At 48.7% G+C, this 24,739-nt stretch overlaps 1 long non-coding RNA gene across 3 annotated transcripts in view; it reads right to left on the bottom strand.

Moving 5' to 3' along the window:
* Positions 1 to 19,161: 19,161 nt before the first annotated feature.
* LOC141726319 (uncharacterized) overlaps positions 19,162 to 24,739 on the bottom strand; it is a 28,999-nt gene continuing 23,421 nt past the window's right edge. For all 3 annotated transcript variants that reach the window (XR_012577601.1, XR_012577600.1, XR_012577599.1), the window contains one exon: positions 19,162 to 23,227. This is a non-coding gene — a long non-coding RNA (uncharacterized LOC141726319). The remainder of the gene's footprint in view (positions 23,228 to 24,739) is intronic.

The raw sequence follows: 24,739 nt of genomic DNA, 5'->3' as shown, positions 1-24,739 counted from the left end.
AAAGCGGACGCCGCAGCAAAAGGCATATGGACGTGGCAGGAAGCCTGTTAACTGCACAAGACGCTCCACATCGGAGCCAAAGCACTGGCGAAGAGATGCGAAATCTCGACACTGGACGCAAAACATGTGGTAGCCACCTGCCCTCATTGCCAGAAGTCACCCCTATGGACCTGTGGAGTCAACTTGAGAGGTCTCAAGCCTTCAGAGATCTGGCAGTCGGACTTCACCACGTGTCAACTGCTGAAGCCCCGAGCATGGCTTGCAGTGACAGTGGACACTTATAGCGGAACGATCATAGCCACACAGCACCCCAAAACTAACTCCAAGGCCACAATCCAGCACTGGCTGACAGCCATGGCTTGGCTTGGTATCCCCAAGCAGAACAAAACTGACAACGGGTCCAATTTAACCTCCTAAACTCTGCAAGAATTTGCCTCAAAATGGGGCATCACATTAGTGCAAGGAATCCCGTATAACAGTACTGGGCAGGCCATAGTAGAGAGAGCAAATCAGACCCTGAAAACCAAGCTAGAAGTGTTGGCGAAAGCAGAGGGCTTTGCCAATTCCATTCCCCCACGAGATCAGGCGCGTATGCTGGCAACTGCTTTGCTAGCACTGAATCAATTCCCTAGGGGAGATGAAACAAACAGTCCCGTTCAAAAGCACTGGGCCACCCGGGCGCTAGAGGAGGGCCCACAGGTGGTAATTAGAAACGAGCTAGGCGAATGGGAACGGGGCTGGAGGCTGATGCTCACGGGGAGAGGGTACGCAGCTGTCAAAAAGGACGGCAAAATCAGGTGGTGTCCACTTAAGTCAATCAAGCCCGACCTTAACAATGAGCAGAATGAGACTGACGAGAATTGTGAGTTTCTGTTTACAGGACATGCTCGTGGGACATCCTCGCGACACATACATCCCCGTTCCAGAGGAAAGTGACAGACCACCAAGCCGCCAGACTGCGCCGGAGAGACCCGCATGGGTGAGACCCAAGCATCAATGGTGTTTCTGAGTGATTTTGCTGTCAGGGCTTGTCGCCAGAGGACAAGCCAGCCCAGACCACTACCCCCATTGGCCATTCAGGTGGGTCATGCAACACCTCAGTAGTGACAAGGTGCTCAAAGAAATCACCACACCAAACATGCCATCCTTCGTGCTCCGCATCACCGACCTGTTCCCAGGACAACCAAAGGTAGACCCCAATTCCCCACACACATGTACCTATCCTACTGGTGCCCAGCCTCAAACCCAGGAAAAAGCTACTGCAATCACCCAGGGTGGGGATATTGTGGGCACTGGGGCTGCGAAACCATTGTTACAGATGCCAGACTGTCGGGGCCTGCGTGGTATCCACAAGAGCCCAACAAATTCTTACAGTTCACCCGGGGACTCACCAGCTGCAAAACACCCGTCTTCCTCCAGGGAAGTTTCTATCGAAACCATCATAAAATCCCTAAATTTCGGAAATGCACTGACTACAACATGACGGTTTTGCAGCCAGATCACCCTAGTTGGGCCATAGGCAAAACATGGACAGTAGTCCTTCAAGGGTCGAAAGAAAGGGTGAATGAGTGAATTATCAGGCTCTAGCCGTCGTCACCCTGAGCGGTTGGACCCAACAAAGTGATTAAAAGCGCGCAGAAAGGGAGAAACACAACCTACCCCAAAGCCTTGCCCATGAAGGTCACCAATATCCCGACCGGCCATGCAGAAGCCTTTCAGATAGACGGCTCATCCGGGTCGGACTCAGACCCAATCCTTCACATGCTATAAGCTACCTTTCTATCCCTGAATGAATCCAACCCTAACCTAACCGAATCCTGCAGGCTTTGTTACAATGTCAAACCCCCCTTTTACAAAGGAGTCGCTTTAAACACTCCCTTCAGTTACTCCACAGCCGATGCCCCTCACCAGTGCAGATGGGAAACCCCTCGCAATGGAATCACCCTGAGTCAAGGCACAGGCCAGGGCAGATGCTTTGGCAATGCAACCCTAGCTAGGCGGAGAGGCAACGTCTGCACCAAAGTAGTCAATCCCAACAGGAAAAACAATAAGTGGGTAGTCCCATCCGCATCTGGGATGTGGGTTTGCCAGCAATCTGGAGTGAGTCCCTGTGTGTTCCTTGCCAAATTCAATGACTCTAACAACTTTTGTGTCCAAGTTCAGATTGTTCCTAGGGTCCTGTACCACTCAGACGAAGAAGTGTATCACCTTTTTGAGGAACCCAGCCGGCTCCACAAAAGAGAAATAATAACAGGTGTAACTATCACAATGCTGCTCGGCCTAGAAGCAGCAGGAATGGCAATGGGTGTCTCAGCCCTAGCAACCCAACACCAAGGACCATCCCAGCTGCAAACGACCATCGATGAGGACCTGAAAAGGAATTGAGAAATCCATTTCCTTCCTAGAGAAGTCAGTCTCCTCACTCTCAGAAGTAGTCTTGCAGAACAGGCGAGGACTGGACCTCCTGTTCATGCAGCAAGGAGGCCTGTGTGCCGCCTTGAAAGAGGAGTGCTGCTTCTATGCAGACCACACGGGAGTCGTAAGAGACTCCATGGCAGAACTCCGAAACAGACTGGCTCCGAGACAGAAAGACAGGGAAGCCCAACAGGGTTGGTTCGAGTCCTGGTTCAATCAATCACCATGGCTAACCACTCTGATTTCTACCCTTATATGTCCATTGGCAATGCTACTTTTAGCTGTTACCTTCAGACCATGCCTGCTGAACAAGCTAGTTTCATTCATTCAGACCCGCCTAGAATGGGCCAACATCCTGTTCATAGGCTGGTGACAAATGCTGTGAATTCAACCAGGGAACAGTGCCAGTCACAAGATTTTCTAAACTTGTCTGGCAAAAACTTACTCAGGTTTGGTTTTACCTTGTCGAATTACAACCTTATACCTCATTTCAGTGCCTATGTATATGACTACCTCATTCATTTGTGAAAAAGGTTGGGGGAGATGTGGTAGATAGGGACAGGCGATCGGAAGATCACGTGATGTGACGGAAAGCGGCAGGACTCCTTTTCCCCTAATCCCCTAAGATAAGAGATCACTCTAGGAATGTAACCAGGAATGTAGCCCCCCTAACGATAGTATTGCTAGTAACTTTCCACTCCTTACTAACCATAGATGGTACTGCAGACCCCTCTGACGTAGAGAGACCCCTTAGACTATAAAACCCCACGGGATGAGACAATAAAGGCCTTTGACCGTCTACCACATTGGTATCTGCGTGCTTCTCTGGCCCGAGCGACCCTGGTGAGTTTTGGGTTGCTGTGCTGCTCGTCAAAACCAGGTCGCCTTGCCTTATATCAGAAGGCAACACATCCCCCACTGGAGGAGGCACTTTGGTCACAGCCCTGGTCATTCATATTCCCTGTGATCCATGCTGGCAACACACTTGGCTGCTTCTCCTTTTCGTTTCACCTTTATTTTTTTCTCTTCTCAATCTTTTTGCTCTCCAACAGCCAAGAGGGATGGATCTCTCCCTTCAAAACCACTCAAATCCCAGTGAAAACAGCTCATCCCACCCCAGAAGTGTTCAAACCCACCTCAGAAAAAGTCAGTCCTACTGGAATATGAATCCCAGTTGAATGAATTGCCAGTTAGAATGTGTCTGGGCCAGTCTGACCCTCGCTGCCAGGCCAAAGGCGGCAACTGTGGTGTATCTCCCCAGAGACACCTTTAGCTTGCTGATGGTTGCAGCTGGGACTAAACAAGTCCAGGCTTGTTAGGAACTCTGTTTACCTCAGGAGGAAAGCTTCAGGCGATGGTGACGAGAAAAAGGAGAGGATTCTGCTGGAGGGTTATATCCAGAGTTTTATTCCATGGTTACAGAGGTCTGAATCCGCGGAAGAGCTCCAACAGAATGCCGGCCGCATGGCCTGATTCACCTTTTAAGCTCCCGGGGCAGGGGGAGGGGAGGGGACAGGTGAGCCACCAACCAGGTGGGAGGGGCAGGGTCTCAGGGGAGAATGACAGCTAGACAGCCCAATGACCCCCAAGCCTGAGGGGCATCCTTTGAACTTGACCAACCACACGACGCCTTGTTGGAATGTTAAGCCTGATTGACATTACTCACTCAGCAAGGGACGAGGAGGGGAGGAGAAGAGGGTATTGGTACACCTGGGGAAGGGACCTGAAAGTTTAAAACACACCACAACACAATCCCATACCAAATTTGCTCAATTCCACAGCCACCAGAGTGAGATGGGCTTGAGAGGAGACTGCGAGATACGGGATCCCAATTTGGAGTGGTGGGAAGGGGATTGTGTGGGGCTGGGTGTGTGGGATGTACTTGATAGCAAATAAATCTCACAGACTTTCTGATTTCTCTCCCATTCATGTTCAGTCTGTTGCAATTCTGTTTGCTGAGTGCCGCCTTCTCAGCTCATGGTGTCTGTGTCCCATGTTCTCTCCTGCCTCTCTTTGCCTGCTCTGTTTCTCTCAGTGTCTCCCTCTACCCACGGACCACCAGAGACCCTCCCCTGATTTAATTTTACCCAGGCACTACCAGAGACCCTCCCTATATTTAATTGCCTCAGGGACCACCAAATACCCTCCTTTGATTTATTGCCCCAGTGACCACCAAAGATTCTGCCCTGATTCAATTGACTCCATCCCTGATTTAATTGACCTCTGTCCTGTTTTAATTGTCCCCTCTGCCACCAAAGACCCTCCCCTGATTTAACTGACCCTGCCTTGATTTAATTGACCCCTGCCCTGATTTTATTGCCCCCTCTGTACCCACAAACCCTCCCTTGATTTTTTTACTACTTTATTTCCCAATCATTATTTTAAATCCCAGTCCCAGAAGCTGAAGTCCTGAAGGCTGGCAGGGAAATATCTCTGTAGGATTTTGCTCCATTTGCCTTCAAGGGCGGAAACATGTTTTCCTGGCTGGGAGCTGGAATTCCAGACTTTTGGAATGCGTGCAGGCCAATACGGACTGGGATCAAATAGTAACTGGGATCAAATAAAACTCCATCAAATATGGACTGGGATCAGATATGGACTGAGATCAAATATGGATTGGGATTAAATATGAACTGGGATCAAATGGACTGGGATGGAATATGGATTGGGATAGAATATGGATTGGGATCAAAAGGACTGGGATCAAATACAGACTGGGATAAACTGGACTGAGATTATATAGACTGGGATCAAATATGGGCTGGGATCAAATATGGACTGGGGTAAAATATTGGGTGGGATCAAACATGGACTGGGGTAAAATATTGGGTGGGATCAAATGTGGACTGGGAATAAATGTGGACTGGGATCAAATACAGACTGGGATGAACTATTGACTAGGATCAAATAAAAACTGGTATCAAATAGGGACTCGATCAAATATGGACTAGGATCTAATATTGACTGGGATTGTACAGAGTGGGATAAACTGGACTGAGATTTTTTAGACTGGGATCAAATATGGACTGGGATCCTATGGATTGGGACCATATAGATTGGGATAAAATGGACTGGGATCGAATAGGGACTGTGATCAAATTTGGGCTGGGATGAAATATGGACTGCGATCAAATGGACTGAGATCAAATATAGACTGGGATCAACAATTAACTAGGATAAACTGGACTGGGATCAGATATGGACTGGGATCATCCTGACTGGGATAAACTGGACTGAGATCATATATACTGGGATCAAACAGGGACTGGGACCATCCAGACCGGGTTGGCTGAACCGGAACCGTGCGAACCGAGGAGCTCCTGCCCCCCTCCGTCTCTCCCAGTTGCCTCCCAGTAAAGGGGGTCCCTCCCAATTCCTGCGCTGTCCCTCCCAGTTCCTCCCAGTCCCGGGGTCCCTCCCAATTCCTGCACTGTCCCTCCCAGTCCCTCCCAGTCCCGCCCGGGGGCGCGGCCAAAACTACTCGGAGTGGTCGCAGAGCTCCTGGAGCGCTCCCAGTGCCAATGCCGATCCCGTTCCCGGTTTGGTCCGGTTCAATCCAGTTCGGTCTGGTTCGGTTCACAGCACGGGGGATGAAGATCACGATCTTCAGAGCCACCGGCAGAACCGAGTGGGTCACGCTGGGGCTGGCCATGGAGTAAGGCACGGGACACCCCAAAAACGGGCACAGGGAACCCAAAAATGGACAAGGGGATCCCCAAAATTGGGAATGGGGATCCCAAAATTGTGAGAGTTTGGGGGGATTTGGGATCCTAAAATCGGGAATGGAGGAACCCCAAAAAGGGAACGGGACACCACAAAAACGGGTACAGGGCACCCCAAAAATGGGCACAGGGACACCAAAATTTGGGGGAATTTGGGGAGATTGGGGACCGCAAAAACCAGGAACAGGGGGATCCCAAAATGGGAACAGGGGACCCTGAAAACTGACACGGGGACCCCAAAATTGTGGAAGTTCAGGTGAGATTTGGGATTCCAAAAATGGGAATGGGCACCCTAAAATTGGGGGAGTTTTTGGAGGGATTGAGGATCCCAAAAGGGGAAATAGGAACCCTTAAATGAGTTTTTAGGGGATTTGGGATCCCAAGAACCGGGAATGGGGTAAATTGAGGGGACCCCAAAATTGGGGGAAACTGGGGGGCACAGGGGTCCCCAAAAATGGGGAAAAGGGGACCCCAAAATTGGGGATGGGGGGTCCCTAAAATGGGGGGAAATTGGGGGATCCCAAAAAGGGAAAGGAGGAGAATTAGGGGACCTCAAAATGGGGGAATGTGAAACCCCAAAATTGTGAGAATTTGGAGGGAATTTGGGAGGATTGGAGGATCCCAAAACCGGGAACGAAGGACCCTAAAACTGGGGACAAGGGGGACCCCAAAACAGGGAACGAGGGGACCCCGAAATGGGGGAGAACTGGGGGGAACCCCAAAGGCAGAATTTGGGGAAGTCACGAGGAATTGGGGAAGTCACGGGAAATTTGGGGTCACCAGAAGTCACGGGAGTTTGGGGACGTTGCTGGAATTTGGGGTCACTGGAGTTTGGAGTCACGGGGAATTGCGGGAGTCCCAGGAATTTGGGGTCCTGGGGATTTGGGTTCCTTTGGAATCTGGGCAGTGTGGGAAGAGCTTCATGCAGCTCCATCCTGATCGTGCACCACACTGGATCGAGGACCCACACTGGGGAACAGCCCTACAAGTGTGGGGAGTGTGGGCAGAGCTTCAGGTGGAGGTCTGACCTGATCAAGCAGCAGAGGATCCACACAGGGGAGAGGCCCTACGAGTGGTCCAAGTGTGGGAAGAGGTTTCAGACCAGCTCCCATCTCCTCCAGCACTATCGGATTCACACAGAGGAGAGGCCCTTCCGCTGCCTCGACTGCGGGAAGGGATTGTTTTGCGGAGAAAAGAAGAAACCTCACAACTTTATAAATGTTGTAAAGCTCGGTATGTTTATTTACGACGCCGGACACACACGGAGAAAATCCTCTTAAAAAGGCATGCGTACCCCTGAAGATTTCAGACCTCCTTTTATCCCCCTTCCAAATGCATATGCATACAGTTTCACAATAAGTTCATACATATTCATCCCGCATGACACTTAGCACCAGTTCTTCTTTATCAAAGGAATTTCTAGGTCGGGGCAAATTGACCTCGTGGTCTTTTCTGCTTTTCTTTCTCTGTCTCCTTGCTGTCTCGGCATGCGAGTTTTTCCTTCAGCTTTGGCCGTTTGACTTTTCACCGTTGTTAGACACTTCACCTAATTCAGGATGGATCCCTACTCTGTCTCATTCTCCCCTTTCCTAGGAAATAAGTAAATTCTTTTACTTAATGAAAACTTTCATGACAATAAGTGTCTTTTAATGCTTCACTATGTACCTTTGATAAAGAGGTTAGTACAGCCATTCGTTGTAGTATTCTCCAGTTCCAAATTAACAATGTAATAGATAATCTTAAGCTTATCCCAACTAATATTAGTAAAACTACAATAGGGTGGCACAACTTATTAAAGATTCTATTTGCAGTTGGTGACCACCCAAAGATCACATCTCACCAGTGATGATCCATATTATATTTTCTTTGTGGAACTCTGGTTATCTCCTTTGTATCATGTTGGACAGTAATTAAGGTTTTCTTTCTACTTTCTTGGATTTCTTTCAAGACTTCTAATAGGTCTTGGTGCTTAATTAATTGTTTTACCAATGTAAGGTTCGCCCCAATAGGGGTAGGTAGTAGTATGTGATACACTGTGTAATTGGCTGTAATCAGCTGGTGGGATGTTACTGGTACCAAATACGAAAAACCACACCCAATAATCTTAACAAAACTACAAATACAGAGATTAGAATGGTTTCTACTAAACAGAATAACATCATTGCTATCAATTTGTACAGCAGCACAAGCAGTTCTCAAACATACGCCCTTTTCCAGCATATACGAGCACAGTTTTCTGGTCAGTGACTGGATGAATTTCAAAGTGACAAATACTCTGTTCAGTGTCCAAACACATCTTGGGCATTAGCAGTATTGCTTTCACAAATGAATCTCATTTGTTCTCTAGTAATGCAGGATTCTAAGTTTACTGTCTGGCACTTTTCATTCATCTTTCGTGCCCACACTCTATGTTCTGAAGGATAGAGTATTGTTTCTTCATGGTTTAATCTTAGGGCAATGATGGGATGGATAACATAAACAGTGGCATTACGTATGGTAAGCACGAAGGCAGTGGCCACATTAGAAACAGGATCATAGGTGAAATTCACCATAGTCTACCAGGATTGAAACTTCCTTTCAAAATCAATTGCATTATCCCACAAAATTCTCCAAATTTCAGCTGGAAAATTACCTTCACCCCTTTCCTATATGATCAGAGCTGCTGTTGCTTGTATCCATAACTGTGCTTGTATACAACTGAAAGCTAAAGACACATTATCTTGAACTATACTAAGTGCTTCTACTATCAATTTGTGGTCTTGGTCCCTGGCCTTTTCATACTTCTTTACTTTGGCAGTACTTTTGAAATCTGCCACTGGCTAGTTCCTAATGCCAATAGAGATTACTATAAAGGCTGCTTCAATTTTGTTAGGCTACCTGCTGCAGCAGCCAGTTTATTCATCAGTATTTCTGAATCAATTCCATTTAAAACTCCTAATCTTGTCCCTAATATGCCAGTTAGATGTTTGTTATGGGGAGCAGGAACTGCTTTCTGTCCATGATCATCCCTCCCTGCCAGAGGGATGTGCTGGGCTCACACTGCAAATTCAGACACACTTCACAAGTGTATCTGACAGAGGTTTAGGTCATACTTGAGGCAGATGTTTGTTCTGAAATGTAGAGACCTCAGGGAATCTAACCTCTCCCTCTCCCTCCAAAGCACCTGATTTCTCAGATGTGTGGCAAGCAGGAATGTCTCTCCTGGTCTACAAAACCTCACTCACCTTGCCCCTAGCTAAGATCAAGCTCTGGACTGTGTTCAGGGCAGAAGATAATGGAGGGGAAATCTTGAGAGAAGAGCCTAAATTCATTGCAGTGCCTCAGAAGAAACTGGGATCAGGTTTCTGGTACTTGAAACACTCAGCACAAAAGTGATGCTCAAAATCTTACAGCCTGCTGCTGTGCTCTGAGGGGGTCTCTCTCTCTACCTCTTTTAAGAGGAATCCAACTGCCTCAGACTGGGACAATCACTGATCCAAATCTCAGTAGGAAAAGGGATAGCTATTAATAAAGAAAATCACCTTCCTTGCTTGGGTTAATTCACCACCGGCAGTTCAGCACCCTTTACCAGCCATTGCCTGGGGGTTCAGCCAACCAGCTTGTAAAATGACCTAAGGAAACTGATTTCTTGGTGTTCCTGGTTTTAGGCACCAGGAGAGCTGGCTCCTTCCTTTCTTGTTCTGCTCCTGAGATATGCCTGTTTTTGTGACCATGTTGTCCAGCCCTCAAAGGAAGTTTTTAGGAAGGAAGAGCAGGCTGGTTGGATTCTTGAGATGTTAATTTGCATTATCAACTCCACATGTTTGAGAGACCATTCTGGATTGAATAATAGCTGTTGTTCAGTCACATTCTTTACTACGTTAGGTTCAAGTTTGGAGTTTGGGTAAAGTCTGAACTAGTATGGGGTGTATAAGGCCCTGCTGTGGTAAAAAGTGCAGTGTCCACTTTGAATTCAAATGAACGTCTGACAGTAACTCGAGCTCAAAGGCAGGTCACTTCTACAGGCTGTATCAGGGTGAAATTACACCAACAGTCTGATTCACTTAGGTCATCACAGACTTCCTGGTATTCATATACACCAGGGGAGGTTCAGACACTAATTACATCTGGTCTCTCATAAGCCATCCCATTGATGACCCAGCACTTTACTTTGATTTCTTCTCCTCTGATTCCTTGAAGTGTTCACAGTTCCTGTTCTTGCTATTCTTACTCCTCACATACCTGATTCTCGTGGATTACTACAGTAGATATGTTTAGATATGTTTAAAACCTTCTTTTATCTCAGAAGGTTTTCCCATGGATCCAGTATACTGATTAAATGCCAGGGACCAAGGCCATTCAGCATTGCTTTGGGCAGAGGTACTCTCTAGTTCTAAAACTTCAGTTATAATTCCATACAAAACAATTCTGTACACTAAAGTATGAGCTACTCCTGACCGCAATATACTCATTTTGCCCGAATAAGTTTTAGTCTCAGTTCATTGTCTCCTGGTGTCACTCCTGAAGGGGCTTCTGGGCCTTCTTCACCCAAGAGTGATGGATCCAGGCATTCTGCTCCTTGATTTTGATTGCAGTGAAGGTGGTGAGAGGTACTTGCAGTGGTCTCTCCCACTGTGGTTCCGAAGTCTTCTCTGTAAGAGACTTAACATATACATCAACCCCAGGCTATCTAACTCCCTGCTCCGAATTCCAGCCACGTTTCTCAATTACTCTGAGATGTTTGCTTAATGCCACCATGTAAGTGGACATTCTGGACATTACCCTTGTATTCTATATGGTCTTCTATAAGGCATTCCAAAAGGATTCAGCATTCCTTTAGCTCAAAAGGTTTAGTTTAATTTGCAATAGTGCTAGTGGAAGAGCTTCTTGCCCCAGTCTTATGATTTGCTGCTTAATCAAATGATTCATTCTCTCCCCCTGGCCACTTGATTGGGGGCGGTATGGGGTGTGAAGTTCTTAATCTATGCCCAGATGGCTACTAATCTGTTGCACTGATTTGGAAATGAAAGGTGATTCTTTATCTGAGGATATTGTGGCTTGAACTCTGAAGCGTGGTATTATCTTTTGTAAAAATGATCTGGTCACCTCTTGAGCTTTGACAGTTCTGGTGGGGAATGTTTCTGGCCACCCTGAAAATGTATCTATTAATACCAGTAAATACTGATACCCCCCTTTCCTTGGGAGTTCTGAAAAGTTGATTTGCCGCTGCTGTACAGGCCCATGGCCTCTCCCAGTCTGACCGAGTTTCGGCCAGGGGGTATTTTGGGGTTAGTCTGGAGGCAAGGATCACATTAGCAGCTCACCTGAGTGATAGTGGCATATAAATTCCTGACAACGATACAACAATTCTTTCAATCAGTGTGTTCTAGAAAGCCTGTGGGAATTACTACTTCAAAGTCAACACTTCATTTCAATGCACTCTTTATCACTCGCAGCCTTGGTCATTTTGAGAAAGGAGCCACACTCTATAAAAGGCATTAAGTAGTTAGGCCCTAGTGTGTTTTCTAGTGCCCTTCCTTCACTAGTAACCACAAAAATGGGAAGGGATTACTAGCTCTCTTTCAATGGTAGCCCACCCCTTGCAGCTGTACGTCTCTTTGGATTAGTATTATTGTATTCTGGCTTACCTTGGAGGAAAATCTGTACCTCACCCTTTGCTGCTTTCTTTGCCTCTCCATCCGCCAGCTCATTTCTTTCCTCCAATTTTAAGCTCACTCTCTGGTGTGCCTTAATATGCTTTTTCAGGTAGCAGAACTGCTTCCAACAGCTGGATTGTCTCTTCTTTCCCTGTGAGGTCAGCAGTCCCCTCTCCTTCCAGATGGCTCCATGTGCATGCACAACTCTGAATGCCTTTTGCTGTTTCTAAGGCATGGGTCCATGCATTTATCTCAGCATCCTGTGCAGAGGTACCTGTTGGTAAGGGTCCAGACTCTATTACCTCTCTGCAGGTAGTCACTGTGTACTTTGCAATGTCGCTTTCCACTGGCAATGTATCCGCTCCTGTCAGTGAACCAGGTCTCTGCATCGTCCGGAGGAGTGTCCTTTAAGTCTGGGCGGCTGGAGTAGGTAGCTTCAATGGTCTCTAGGCAATCATGGTGTACTTCTTCTCCTTGATTCCACTGAGAAAAGAAGCTGGGTTGACAATATTAGTCACCACTATCTCTACATCATCTTGCTCTACCATGATGGCCTGGTATTTCAGAAATATCTCTGGTGAAAAGCCAGTGGCCACCCTTTACTTCCAGTACTGCGCACACTGTGTGGGACACTAGCACAGTCATTTTTGTCCCAGGGTAAACTTGCGTGCCTCTTGAATGTTCAGCACAACTGCTGCTACAGCTCTGAGGCAACCTGGCCATCCTTCGGCTGTTGCATCTAGTTGCTTAGAGAAGTAAGCAACTGCCCTCCGGTATGGACGCAAGTCTTGAGCCAATATTCCCAGGGCAATTCCTTGCATGGAAAAATAGAAAGAATGCTTTACTTACATCTGGAAGTTTCAAAGCTGGAGCCAACATGAGGGGACTCTCTAGCTAGCGAAAGGCCCGTGTGGCGTCTCTTGTCCACTGGAGATCTCAGTTCCCATTGGCAATAAGAGCTTAGAGGGGTCTGGCAAACAGTCCATAATTATAAACCCACAGCTGGCACTACTCTGCCATGCCTAAGAAGGTTTGGAGTTCTTTTGTTGTCTGGGGTTCAGGGTTTGGCATATGGCTTCCCTGCCTTAAAGTCTGCTGCTCAGCACTCACTTCTTACCCCAGGTAGATTACCTTCTGTTTCACTACCTGTGCCTTTTTCTTTGAGACTCTTCATCCTTGGAGTCCTAGGAAATTCAAAAGGCTTACCGTCCAGGCTTCTCTCTCTTCCCTCCTCCGAGTGGCTACTAGAAGATCGTCCACGTACTGCAACAGCCTCCTTTCCTCTTGTGGAGCTTCCTGGGACTCTGGGTCTTTGCAAGCTGTTCTCCAATCGGAGTGGAGAATTTTGAAGCCTCCAGGCACATGGACTATGTGAACTTGTGTTTGAATGCAAAAATTTTCTGGCTGGCTTCGTGGATAGGGAGGCAAAAGAAGGCATCTCTTAGGCCTAAAACAGCGAACCAGGTTAGCTCAGGTGTTAAACAAGTTAGTAAGGTCTATGGATTTGCTACCACAGGGTACAAATTCTGTGTTATCTTATTGACAGCCCTTAATCCAGTACTATCAGTTATTGGACTGATTCCTTCCTTACCTTCCCTTTGAGGGTACTACTCAGTTCTCACTGGTTGTGTTCTTTCATTAAGCTTTATGGGGGAGCATCTTTCACTCTCCCTGGTACAGCAGAGGCCCATACCCTTGAAAACACTTATTTACTTATTCTAATATCTCCTTACTAATGTCTTTCTTAATTTCAGTGTCTGTTAATATTAAGCTTAACATCTTTATATTATTTGCCTCCAGAGTAACCTTTCTCATTTGAGAATGTTTAGCAAATTGAGCGAATTGTACAAAAGCTTTTAGGTACACATAGTACACATGTTACTTTAAAGGTTTGCAAAAGTATGTCTTCTCAGACTGGCCAGTTGTTCAGTTGTTCCCCACACTACAACATCAACATTCTCCACAGGTACTAAAGCTTTATTTAAAACTGAATATATAACCCTTGTGCCGACAAAATTTCTTCCCTTTTGGAGAGGTCATCTTTACCCCTCCTCCTTTACCTTGGGAGGAAGCCTTTAACAAATCATATGTACTCGTTTTGCGAACTGTGATTGCTTTGCATTTCAGCATGATAATCCTTGCCTGATTTCATACGTTGCTATCTTATGCTGCATGCTGAACATCATGTTTGATTTGCTTTCTCTTTGCCTTGTTTTCCTTTTCAAGGGCCAAGACCAGAGAGCGGTCTGATCTCACAGTCTCTTTGTCATTCTGGGTGATTTCTTAAAACAAAAGACATTTCAGCATACAAAAACTATCCCAGTTATCTTCCTATTATTAACAGCAATGAAGCACTATAAATCTTTTTATTTTCTGAGCTGCTCTTACTGGCAACCTCCTCCCAGTGAGCCTCTCCCAAAAGGGGCTAATTTAGGAACCTGTTTGCTCTGGTCAGTTCTCATTATTTATTTCTCCTTGCCCTATCTCGCTTCCATTCAAACCTTTTTACAGACCTTCACAGTAGTTTCTCAGTTTTCCTCCTATACACACAGCTCCAGGCAGCAGGTATCAGATGTGATTCCCACACACAAGATCTAAGACCTTAGGTTCAGAATCCGCTTGACCAAAAACCTCTAATTTACACTCGGGGCGTGTACCCTGACACTTACTGGAACAGCAAAACAGCAATACCAGTGTTTCTCATAAACACCGCACTGCAATAATACCTGCACATCCAGCTTTTGCCCACAGGCCATTCCCATGTTCCCTGGGGAGACAGGGCAGCCAGAGCTGTCCTTGTGCCCAGGGCACAGCCACTGTCACCTCACACAGCCTGCTAGCCTCTTGATGTACCAAAGGCTCCCCAAAATTGCTCACAAAGGCAGGCTATTCTGTTTGTTACAGAGAACTTTAAATCCTTTCAGCAGATTGTTTCCAGTAAAGACTTACTGCAGTGCCAACTGAAGTCTAATAAATCTCATAAGTCTCATAAACTAATTCATCTCATTCATCTCTTCTATCTCTTCTATATAAACTCTGTTTTACAAAATATCAGTCTTTTCTAGTTCTCTTCTTGCAGAATCTAATTAAGCACTCTGTCAACTTACACTTGTTTTGCTGCTTTGCAAAAGGCTGTGCTAGTCACAGCCGAAACTCTGATATGCCCACAGACCCACGCACTCTCCGCCCCCCCTTTATCTCAAATTCACTAGAGCCAAGGCTTGAATTGCTGTGAGGGGGAGAATTCTTGGAATTCCTTTAACTCGTTTTATCGAAGTTAAACATAAATCACCGTACTATAGTTCTCCTATGTAAAATGCTACTCTTGTTGCAACAAAATCTTAAAATCTCCGCAAACACCACTATACAATCTGAGAATCAAATTACCACAATGCAGCGGAAGAAAATCACCACACAAAATCACTGGGAAGGGGCATATTTCTCAAAGTGCTCACTTTCTCAACACAACACAGCATACCATAATTCAGCATTTACTCATATCAATTTTCCTGGACACAATCAAAATAACAGCACACAGTCTAGAGATCAAGTCCAAACATCCAAGGCAAAGGAACTCTCTGAGCTCATACTCAAGGTTAAAATGTACCAAATCTACACAAATCACTACATTCAAACACGATAAATACCATCACTGACATTCCTCCACTCGCTTCTCCGCAGGGCACTTCTCTCCCTGTCCCCGCAGCCTGCTGCAGCCGGCGCCCCTGGCCTCACTCGGCTGCTTCAAACACGGGGAGTACTGACCCCCCCCGCACTGTAGGGCACTGTAGATTTACTCTCTTTTATACACCATACACATATCACCTGCACGATCACAAACACAGTGCACTGACCACACACATTAACCATACAGCAACACAGTGTCCGGACATCACACACACAGACAAACAAAACACACACGGGCTCGCCAGTTCTGCTCTATCAGAACTACGAATCCCCAGTACACACATACACGGGTTCACCCGGCTTACCCCCAAAGCCGCTAGCGGTCTGCTCTATCAGAACGACAAACCCCGTCTCTAATACAGCTGCTCTATCAGCTGAACCCATGAACCCAGACGTCTCTGGGTGGTTTACTCCCTTTCTCTCCTTCCTCCCCCCTGGGGCCCCTTAGTACATACCATATCTTCCTCTGCAGGCCAGCGGGTCGTTGTCTGTCCTTGCAGGTGGCAAGTTGAGACAAGTGGAGCCCCACCAGGAAAAAATCCTGGGGCGCGCCTTGGAGGTCCGTCTATCCCCCCTGCCCCCGCGGGGACAGAGAACTCCTGGCTTGGCTCGCCAAAATGTTTTGTGGAGAAAAGAAGAAACCTTACAACTTTATAAAAGTTGTAAAGCTCAGTATGTTTATTTATGACGCCGGACGCACACGGAGAAAATCCTCTTAAAAAGGCAAGCGTACCCCTGAAGATTTCAGACCTCCTTTTATCCCCCTTCCAAATGCATATGCATACAATTTCACAATAAGTTCATACATATCCATCCCGCATGACACTTAGCACCAGTTCTTCTTTATCAAAGGAATTTCTAGGTCGGGGCAAATTGACCTCGTGGTCTTTTCTGTTTTTCTTTCTCTGTCTCCTTGCTGTCTCGGCATGCGAGTTTTTCCTTCAGCTTTGGCCGTTTGACTTTTCACCGTTGTTAGACACTTCACCTAATTCAGGATGGATCCCTACTCTGTCTCAGGATTCAAGCACAACTGCACCCTTGTCAGCCACCGGCACATCCACACTGGGGAGAGGCCCCTACGAGTGTCCCCAGTGTGGGAAGAGCTTCTCCAGCAGCTCTCACTTGACCCAACACCAACGGAGGCACCGGTAAGGGAAACCCTGTGAGTGCCCCGAGTGCGGGAAGAGCTTCGTGTGCTGCTCCAGCTCCATCCCCCACTGGAGGAGGCACTTTGGGCACATCCGTGGTCACTCACATTCCCTGTGATCCATGTTGGGAACACACTTGGCAGCTTCTAATTTTGGTTTGTCCTTAATTTCTTTCTATACTCAATGTCTTTGCAATACAAAAGCCAGTATCGATACATCTGTCACCTCCAAACCACTCAAATCCCACTGAAAACAGCTCAATTTTACCCCAAAAGTGCTCACACCCACCTGATAAAAACTCAAGTCCCACACCAAACTCACTCGATTCCACAGCCACTAGGCTGAGATGGGTTTGCGTGGAGATTGGGAGAAGTGGATTTCCATTTGGGAGCGGTGAGATGGGGATTGTGAGGGGCTGGGTGTGTGGGATATTCAATAGCCAATAAAACTCTCAGACTTACTGATTTATCTTCCGTTCATGTTCAGTCCGTTGCAGTTCTCTTTGCAGAGTGCTGCTCCCAGAGTGTCCCCTCAGAGTTGCTGCCCTTGGCCTGAGCCTGCCCCTTTCCCGTCACGGTTCCACCCTTTCCCCGCCCCTTTCCTCTCATGGTTCCGCCCTTTCCCTGCCCCCTTTCCCCTCAGGGTTCCAGCCCGTTAGGGTGGAGGAGGAGGGGCAGAGGAGATGGAAGAGGAGGGATGAAGGCGGAGAGAGAGCAGCGATGGAAGGAGGAGAAGGAGGTGCAGTTAGGGAGGAGGAGGGATGGAACGGGAGGGATGGAAGAGGAGAAGGAGGCAGAGGTAACATGGAGTAGCGGAAGGGGAGGAAGGAAGAGGAGGAGGAAGAGGAAGACGAGGGACAAAGGTGGATCAAGGCAGAGCTGACAGATGCGTTCTCTCCAGCCCTGCCTGAATTCACGGCCCCCACCTGTGGGATCATCACCCCCCCCCTCCCCCCCCTGCATCGCGCAGGTGAGCTGGGAGGAGGAGCCTGGCCCAGATATCCAGGGGAGTCCTGAGTTGGGTTTTTGCGGGGATGTTTGGAGAATAAAGCAGTCCAAGGCTGAGTGGAAAAGGCCCCTCGGGGGGACATCGGGGGGTGCCGGTGGCGGCTGCTGGCAGAGGCAGCCTGGAGGAGCAGAGCCCTGTGTCCCCCAGGAGCCCAAAGTGGGGAGCCCAGAGAGGGGGGAGTGCCGCCATTGGCGGGAGCCTCAAGAGCCTGGAGAAGGGCAGGGGGGATTCCTTGGAGCCGCTGGAGCCCCGAGCAGAGAATGAGGGGAGAAGGGAGCCCGGGAGCCCAAAGAGCCCCGGCATCCCGAAATGGGGGGAGCGAAGAGGGGGGAGCTTTTGGCATTGCTGGCACTGCCAGCAGCATGGGCAGGGCGGGCACCGAGGAGAAGGGGGACCCCCAATCCAAGTGTGACTCCAGCAACTGGGACAGAGGGGAATCCCCGAACACCAAAGGGGAGGGACCAGGGACGGGCAACTCCTGGGAGGCTTTTTCTGGGCTGAATCTTGGTCTTTAGGGGGTTTTTCTGGAGCCCACATGGCCGGTGACTTGTAGAGAGGGACTTGGTGTGAGGGACCTTCAAACTCAACATGTGTTGGGTAAGATGAAACAGTAAAGCCTTATAAATACAATTGTCTGGCAAAAGATTTGGAGAATGTAGAAATTAGAAGCAAGATTGAAATGAAAGCAAGCTTTGAGATACTTTGGTGAACAACTGGAAAACAATGGTGTGGCCCGACTGAAGGTAATCCCCTTTTGATAAAACAATCCCCCCTGCTTGCAGACAGATTGAAGTGTCAGAGCAGACCCTACTAGCTCAGCAGAAGGGGTCCAAAGAGTGCATTTTACAGTTTAAAATGTAACACAGTATGGTGATGTAATCAATCTTACAGGCTGTATGTAAATGCTATAGGATTGGTATCTTGCCCTAGATTGGTTAGTGAGAAATAGGATATTCAACCCAGAAGAAGATTTATTGTATTGTAACAGGAACCTTACTTCCCCTCTTACTCTCTTGCCCTCTCATCCTCTGTACCCCTCTGTTCTCTCGGGCCTGCTCCGAGCTGTGGCTGGCAACTCCAAGCAAGGCTCTACACTCAGGCCCTTTGCAATAAACCGCAAGTTCCACGACCTGGCTTCAGAGATCTCTCGTCTCCATCCATCCCGACCATCCTAGCCCCTGACACTCCTAAAAACATGCTCATCCCTTGTTTTCCCCAAACCAGGATTTCCCATTGCCGACACCAGGGAGGCTGCAAGGAAGAGGAAGATGCCGCAGGACACTGAGGCAGGTGAGGAGGAAGTCAGTGCCCCTTTCCCCTCTGTGCTGCTCCATCTCCCAGCCCAGCACGGCCCTGGCTGCAGCTCAGCCCTGGGGGGATCTCCTTGCTCTTGCCTGTGGCACGGAGGCAAATCCCATCCTGTCCTTCCTCCCCCAGAGCAGGAGCTGAGCATGGAGAGCAGGGAGGACAAATGCCTGCAGCAGAACCTGGTGGCAGAGGCCGTTTTGAGTGGCTCCACAGCGCAGGAAGCCAACGGGAAGGAAAAGCCGCGGAGATGCCGCACGAGGAGGGGCTGCAAATGCAGCTGGCGGGGATCTGAGGGGGAAAGAGCCAGCCTGGGCCAGGAAGGTGGCCGGAGATGGAGCCAGAGCTCGGAGCTGGTGCTCCATGAGCAGCTCCATGATGGGGAAAAGACCCACATATGCGTGGAGTGTGGGAAGAGCTTCAGGTGGAGCTGCAGGCTGATCAGACACCAGAGTACCCACACTGGGGAAAAGCCCTACGAGTGTTCCCAGTGTGAGATGCGCTTCAGCCACAGGTCTAGCCTGATGAAGCACCAGAGGACCCACACTGGGGAGAGTCCCTACGAGTGTGATAAATGCAGAAAGGGGTTTCAGACCCGCTCCAATCTCCGCCTGCACTATCAGAGTCACATGGAGGAGAGGCCCTTCCAATGCCCTGAGTGTGGGAAGGGATTCAAGCGCAACTCCACCCTCACCAAGCACCAGCGCATCCACACAGGGGAGAGGCCCTACAAGTGTGATAAATGCCGGAAGAGGTTTCTGACCACCTCCCATCTCCTCCAGCGCTATCGGATTCACGCAGAGGAGAGGCCCTTCCGCTGCCTCGACTGTGGGAAGGGATTCAAGCACAACTGCACCCTTGTCAGCCACCGGCGCATCCACACTGGGGAGAGGCCCCTACGAGTGTCCTCAGTGTGGGAAGAGCTTCTCCAGCAGCTCTCACTTGACCCAACATCAACGGAGGCACCGGTAAGGGAAGCCCTGTGAGTGCCCCGAGTGCGGGAAGAGCTTCGTGTGCTGCTCCAGCTCCATCCCCCACTGGAGGAGGCACTTTGGGCACAGCCCTGGTCACCAACATTCCCTGTGATCCATGTTGGCAAAACACTTGGATGTTTCTACTTTTAGTTTCACCTTAATTTTTTTTCTTCCATCTCTTTGCACTCCAAAAGCCAAGAGGGATGGATCTGTCACTTCAAAACAACTCAAATCCCACTGAAAACTGCTCAATCTTACCCCAAAAGGGCTCAATCCCACCTCAAAAAAACTCATTGCCATACCAAACTCGATTCCTCAGCCACCTGAGTAAGATAGGGCTGGGAGGAGATTGGGAGAAATGGGATCTTAATTAGAGTAGTAGGATGGGGATTGTATGGGGCTGGGTGTGTGGGATGTACTTAATAGCAAATAAATCTCTCAGACTTACTGATTTCTCTCCTGTTCATGTTCAGTCCGTTGCAATTCTGTTTGCTGAGTGCCACCTTCTCAGCTCATTGTGTTTGTGTCTCCTTTTCTCTCCTGCCCCTCTTTGCCTGCTCGGTTTCTCTCTCAGTGTCTCCCTTGACCCAGGCACCACCAGAGACCCTCCCTATATTTAACTACCTCAGGGACCACCAAATACCCTCCATTTATTTATTGCCCCAGTGACCACCAGAAACTCTCCCCTGATTTAATTGTACCATCCCTGATTGTATTGACCTCTGCCTATTTTAATTGTCTCCTCTGCCACCAAAGACCCTCCCCTGACTTAATTCACCCTGCCTTGATTTAATTGACCCCTTCCCTGATTTAATTGACCCCTGCCCTGATTAAAATAACCCCTTCCCTGATTTAATTGACCCCTGCCCTGATTTCATTGTCCCCACAGACTCTCCCCACACTATTTATTATTTTATTTCCCAATTATTATTTTCAATCCCAGTCCCAGAAGCTGAAGTTCTGAAGGCTGGTAGGGAAATGTCTCTGTAGGATTTTGCTCCATTTGCCTTCAAGGGCGGGAACATGTTTTCCTGGCTGGGAGCTGGAATTCCAGACTTTTGGAATGTGTGCAGGGCAATACTGACTGGGATCAAATATGGACTGGGATCAAATGTGGAATGGGATCCTTTGGACTGCAATCAAATATGGAAGTAGGATTGCAGCAGCGTGTATTTAGTCTTACAGAGCAGAGAAATTCAGAGTTCGGCTAGCTGAGGTTAAGGCCGACACCTCGCTACATGGTCTGCCAGCACCCCTCGGCGTCGTAAGGCCTTGGGCTGTGCTGGTTGCGGACTGGATCGCTGCTAAACGACGAGAAGGAAGGAGCTATCAACTCGCCGGGGGGGGCTAAACTTGGTTTATTGGAAAGCCCACAATGTATCAGCGAATGACCAAGAACAAAGGGTGCTTAAGGGTCATAAAGGGAAGGGGTGGACCCGAGAGGGGTTTACAGAAGACCAATAGGGGGAGAAGAGGGGATGAGCTTAACACAAATGACATAGTGGAGAGCCCAATAGGTACCAGGTATGGGAGGGGTCCCGGGAGCACAGCCAACCACAACCCCCAAAGAGGAGAAGCTCCTGGAATACTAGGTGGAGTGGGGGGGTGATTGACTTGGCCCAGGGAGGAGAAAAAGCATACATATAAGGGAAAAAGGGGAGGAGGAATTATATAACCTAAAAGATTGACAATATAACTGGCAGGGCTGTGGTGGGAAAACTGAGGAGGGCAGAACCATTTTACACAAAATGGGGGGGAGCAGATACATAAAATGGGGGAGGAATTAAATGAACTTAACGAACACACTACAACATCTCCCCGTTTTTTACCAAATAAAAATAAAAGGAACGGAAAAGTCCATGTAAACCTTAAACTGCAGGGACCCGCGGCTGGTCCCACCAAGTCTCGCCCTCCTCAAGCTGGAGTCCGTCCGCCCATTGGTGGTCCAGGGGCAGCATGGTCGCCCCCTCCTCATCCACTGTTTCTCCAGCCTCCAAGGAGAGGTCCTCCAGCTCGATGGGCTCATTGAGGGGAACGGTGGCATGGTTCACACTTGGCGTTGACACTTTCATCACGAGTCTTTTAACCAGGCATTGAATAAAAGCTACAAGAACTAAAAGTATAATCAAACCTAAAACAACTTTACAAATTGATTCCAAAATTGAACCGGCCCACCCGCTAAGGCCCCAACCCTTAAAACTGTCCCCCAGCCAGTCAGAGGTCTCTTGTTTAACTTGGTGTATTAGGTCCTGCAGCCTCTTGACAGTGTGTCTGGCATCTTCGGCTCGGGAGGACAGGTTCATGCAGCAGAGGCCCTTGAACTCCTCACAGTGGTGATGATGTAACAGCAATAGAAAATCGATTGCTGCCCTGTTTTGAAGTGTCACCTTTCTTGTTATTTCCTCGTCTGTGAGGAGGTCGTATAGGGCAGCTGATGTAAAATTGGCTTGTTTTGCCACCCAACACTCTAGGCGGCCCAATTCACCTAGAGACTTTGCCACGGATACCCAAGGCAATAGAATGGTAAAAGCGACGGATTTAGAGTGAGACCAATGCGTAATTTCGCTGTCACAGTCCTCAGTGAGATCCTTGAGATCTCTTTTAACTCTGGCCCATTTGGACGTGACATTTGCCTTTTTCCAGTTGACAATTTGGGTCATGTTGGGGGTGAACAGCGTCAGTCTGCCAGAAGTGCACGGCCCTCCGATCAGACCAGAGGGGATGCCTGCCCGCGCCCGGTTGCCACAAATCAAAAACGCTCCCCTAGGAAGGGCATAAGGGATCCGTCCTGTGGTGGTGGGGCCACTGATCTTCAGCACGGCTTTGCACCACTGGTTTGCCTGATATTCTATTTTAGTTTGCTGGACCACCTCACTGCCCTTCTCTATAGGGGCAAAGGTGTAATCAAATTGAAAACAAACAGAGGCATTGGCGGAACCGAGAAGATGTAATTCTGTGGGCTCAGAGGATAAAGGATCCAGCCTATGCACTCCGTCTCTCCAGGCATTACTAGAATCAAAACTCAGGAGGATAGTAAGGCTCTGAGCCAAAATAGGGGAAAGGGCTGACTGAAAGGCGGATGGGAACTCGCCTGGAGAGAAAGGGATCCGCACAAGGCAAGACGACATCGGGTCCTCTTCTGCGCCGGTGTCGAGGCAAATGTGGTCCTGTCCTAAAGACTGAGCCAAGGCACGCCAGACATTGATCTTTGGCTGGGGGACGACCCACGGCTCCGAAGATGGCAGCAGGAGTCCGTAGGTTGTCAGCATTAACAGTAGAAGACTAGGGTTGGGAGCCAACGATGTCAATGCGGGGGCCATCGGGGAGGTGTACTAAAAATAAAAAGAGAGTAGTGAAGGTATGTAGTAATTAAACAGATGGTTCTGCCCCAAATAATAAATCAAGTTTGGAAGAAGGAGAGGAAATGGGGGAGGAAGGTAGGGATTCATAAACCAGAGGTAGTTCAGTGAGAAGAGGGGTAGGTGGAGGGGTCTCAGCATTGGGGAGCAACTGGACATCTGAGGAAACTGATGGTGTTTGGGAGGGTTTTCTCCGCTGCCACCAGCATGCCACCTGAACCTGTGGCACAGCCTCCTTCTGCGTCCTCTGTTTCGGGACGAAGGGCCTGACCCATTTGGATGGTATCCAGAGGGGGCCTGAGGGCGTGGACACACAAGCATATCCCTTCCCCCAGGTCACTAGGTCAAAGGGCCCCTCCATCCGCCAGGTCTCCGGGTCCTTGATAAGGACCAGCAGCCTGGCTTTAGGCTGCAGCGGCTGGTGACTGCCGAAGTATTGGACCACTGGAGGATTAGGGTTGTCAAAAGAGCAATTAAGGAAGTTGAGAGTGTAAAGTGCTCTCGACAACCGGATGTGGGGGTGTCTCCACCTTCACAGCAGCTTGCTGTTGAGCTAAGGTCTTCTTCAGGCTCTGGTGGGCCCTCTCCACCATGGCTTGGCCTGTCGGGGAATAGGGGATGCCTGTCTTATGCACTATTCCCCATTGCTGCAGGAAGCTCTGCAGTTCCTTGGACGTGTGCACTGGGCCATTGTCAGTTTTGATGGTCCTAGGGATGCCTAAGACAGCGAATGCCAGAAGCAGATGCTTCTGGACATCAGCAGCCTTCTCACCTGTGTGGGCAGAGGCATAGAGTGCATCAGAGAAGGTATCCACTGAGACATAACATAATCGACCGAAAGAAGGGATGTGTGTTACATCCATTTACCACACCTCACAGCTCACCAAGCCCCTGGGATTAGCCCCTGAGGCAATGGTGGGCATCTGGTCACGGTGGCATTGGGGACATGTGGCTACGATCGCCTTAGCCTGGTCTTGGGTTAGGTTGAATTGCCGGACCAGGCCAGGCGCATTCTGATGGAAGAGTTGGTGGCTGATCTGTCTTCTCTGGCCGAACACATCTGGGAGCGGGCCCAGCGTGACAGCAGCCGCGGCCAGGGAATCAGCATGATGGTTATCCTCAGTAATGAACCCAGGCAGCTCTGTGTGCGATCTCACATGCATTACGAAAAACGGATGCTCGCGGTGGGAGACCAAATCAATGAGCCTAGTAAGTAATTCAAATAATTTTTGGGTAGAAACCTCCTGCAGAACTGCTGATTGAGCTCTGGACACTACACTGGCAACGTATGCAGAATCTGTTATCAAATTGAAAGGTCCCGGGAATCTCTGGAATGCCCTGACTATTGCGTCTAACTCAGCAGTTTGTGGAGAACCCTCCACAACAGCAACATCTGTCTCCCACTGCTGAGTCTGAGGATCCTTCCAAGTCATCACTGACTTGTGGGATGCTCCAGACGCATCTGTAAAAACTGTCACTGCATCC

This window comes from Zonotrichia albicollis, chromosome 34 (assembly GCF_047830755.1).
Source record: "Zonotrichia albicollis isolate bZonAlb1 chromosome 34, bZonAlb1.hap1, whole genome shotgun sequence".
Lineage (NCBI taxonomy): Eukaryota > Metazoa > Chordata > Aves > Passeriformes > Passerellidae > Zonotrichia > Zonotrichia albicollis.
Note: the sequence above shows the minus strand (reverse complement) of the source record. Positions and strands in the feature narration are given on the sequence as shown.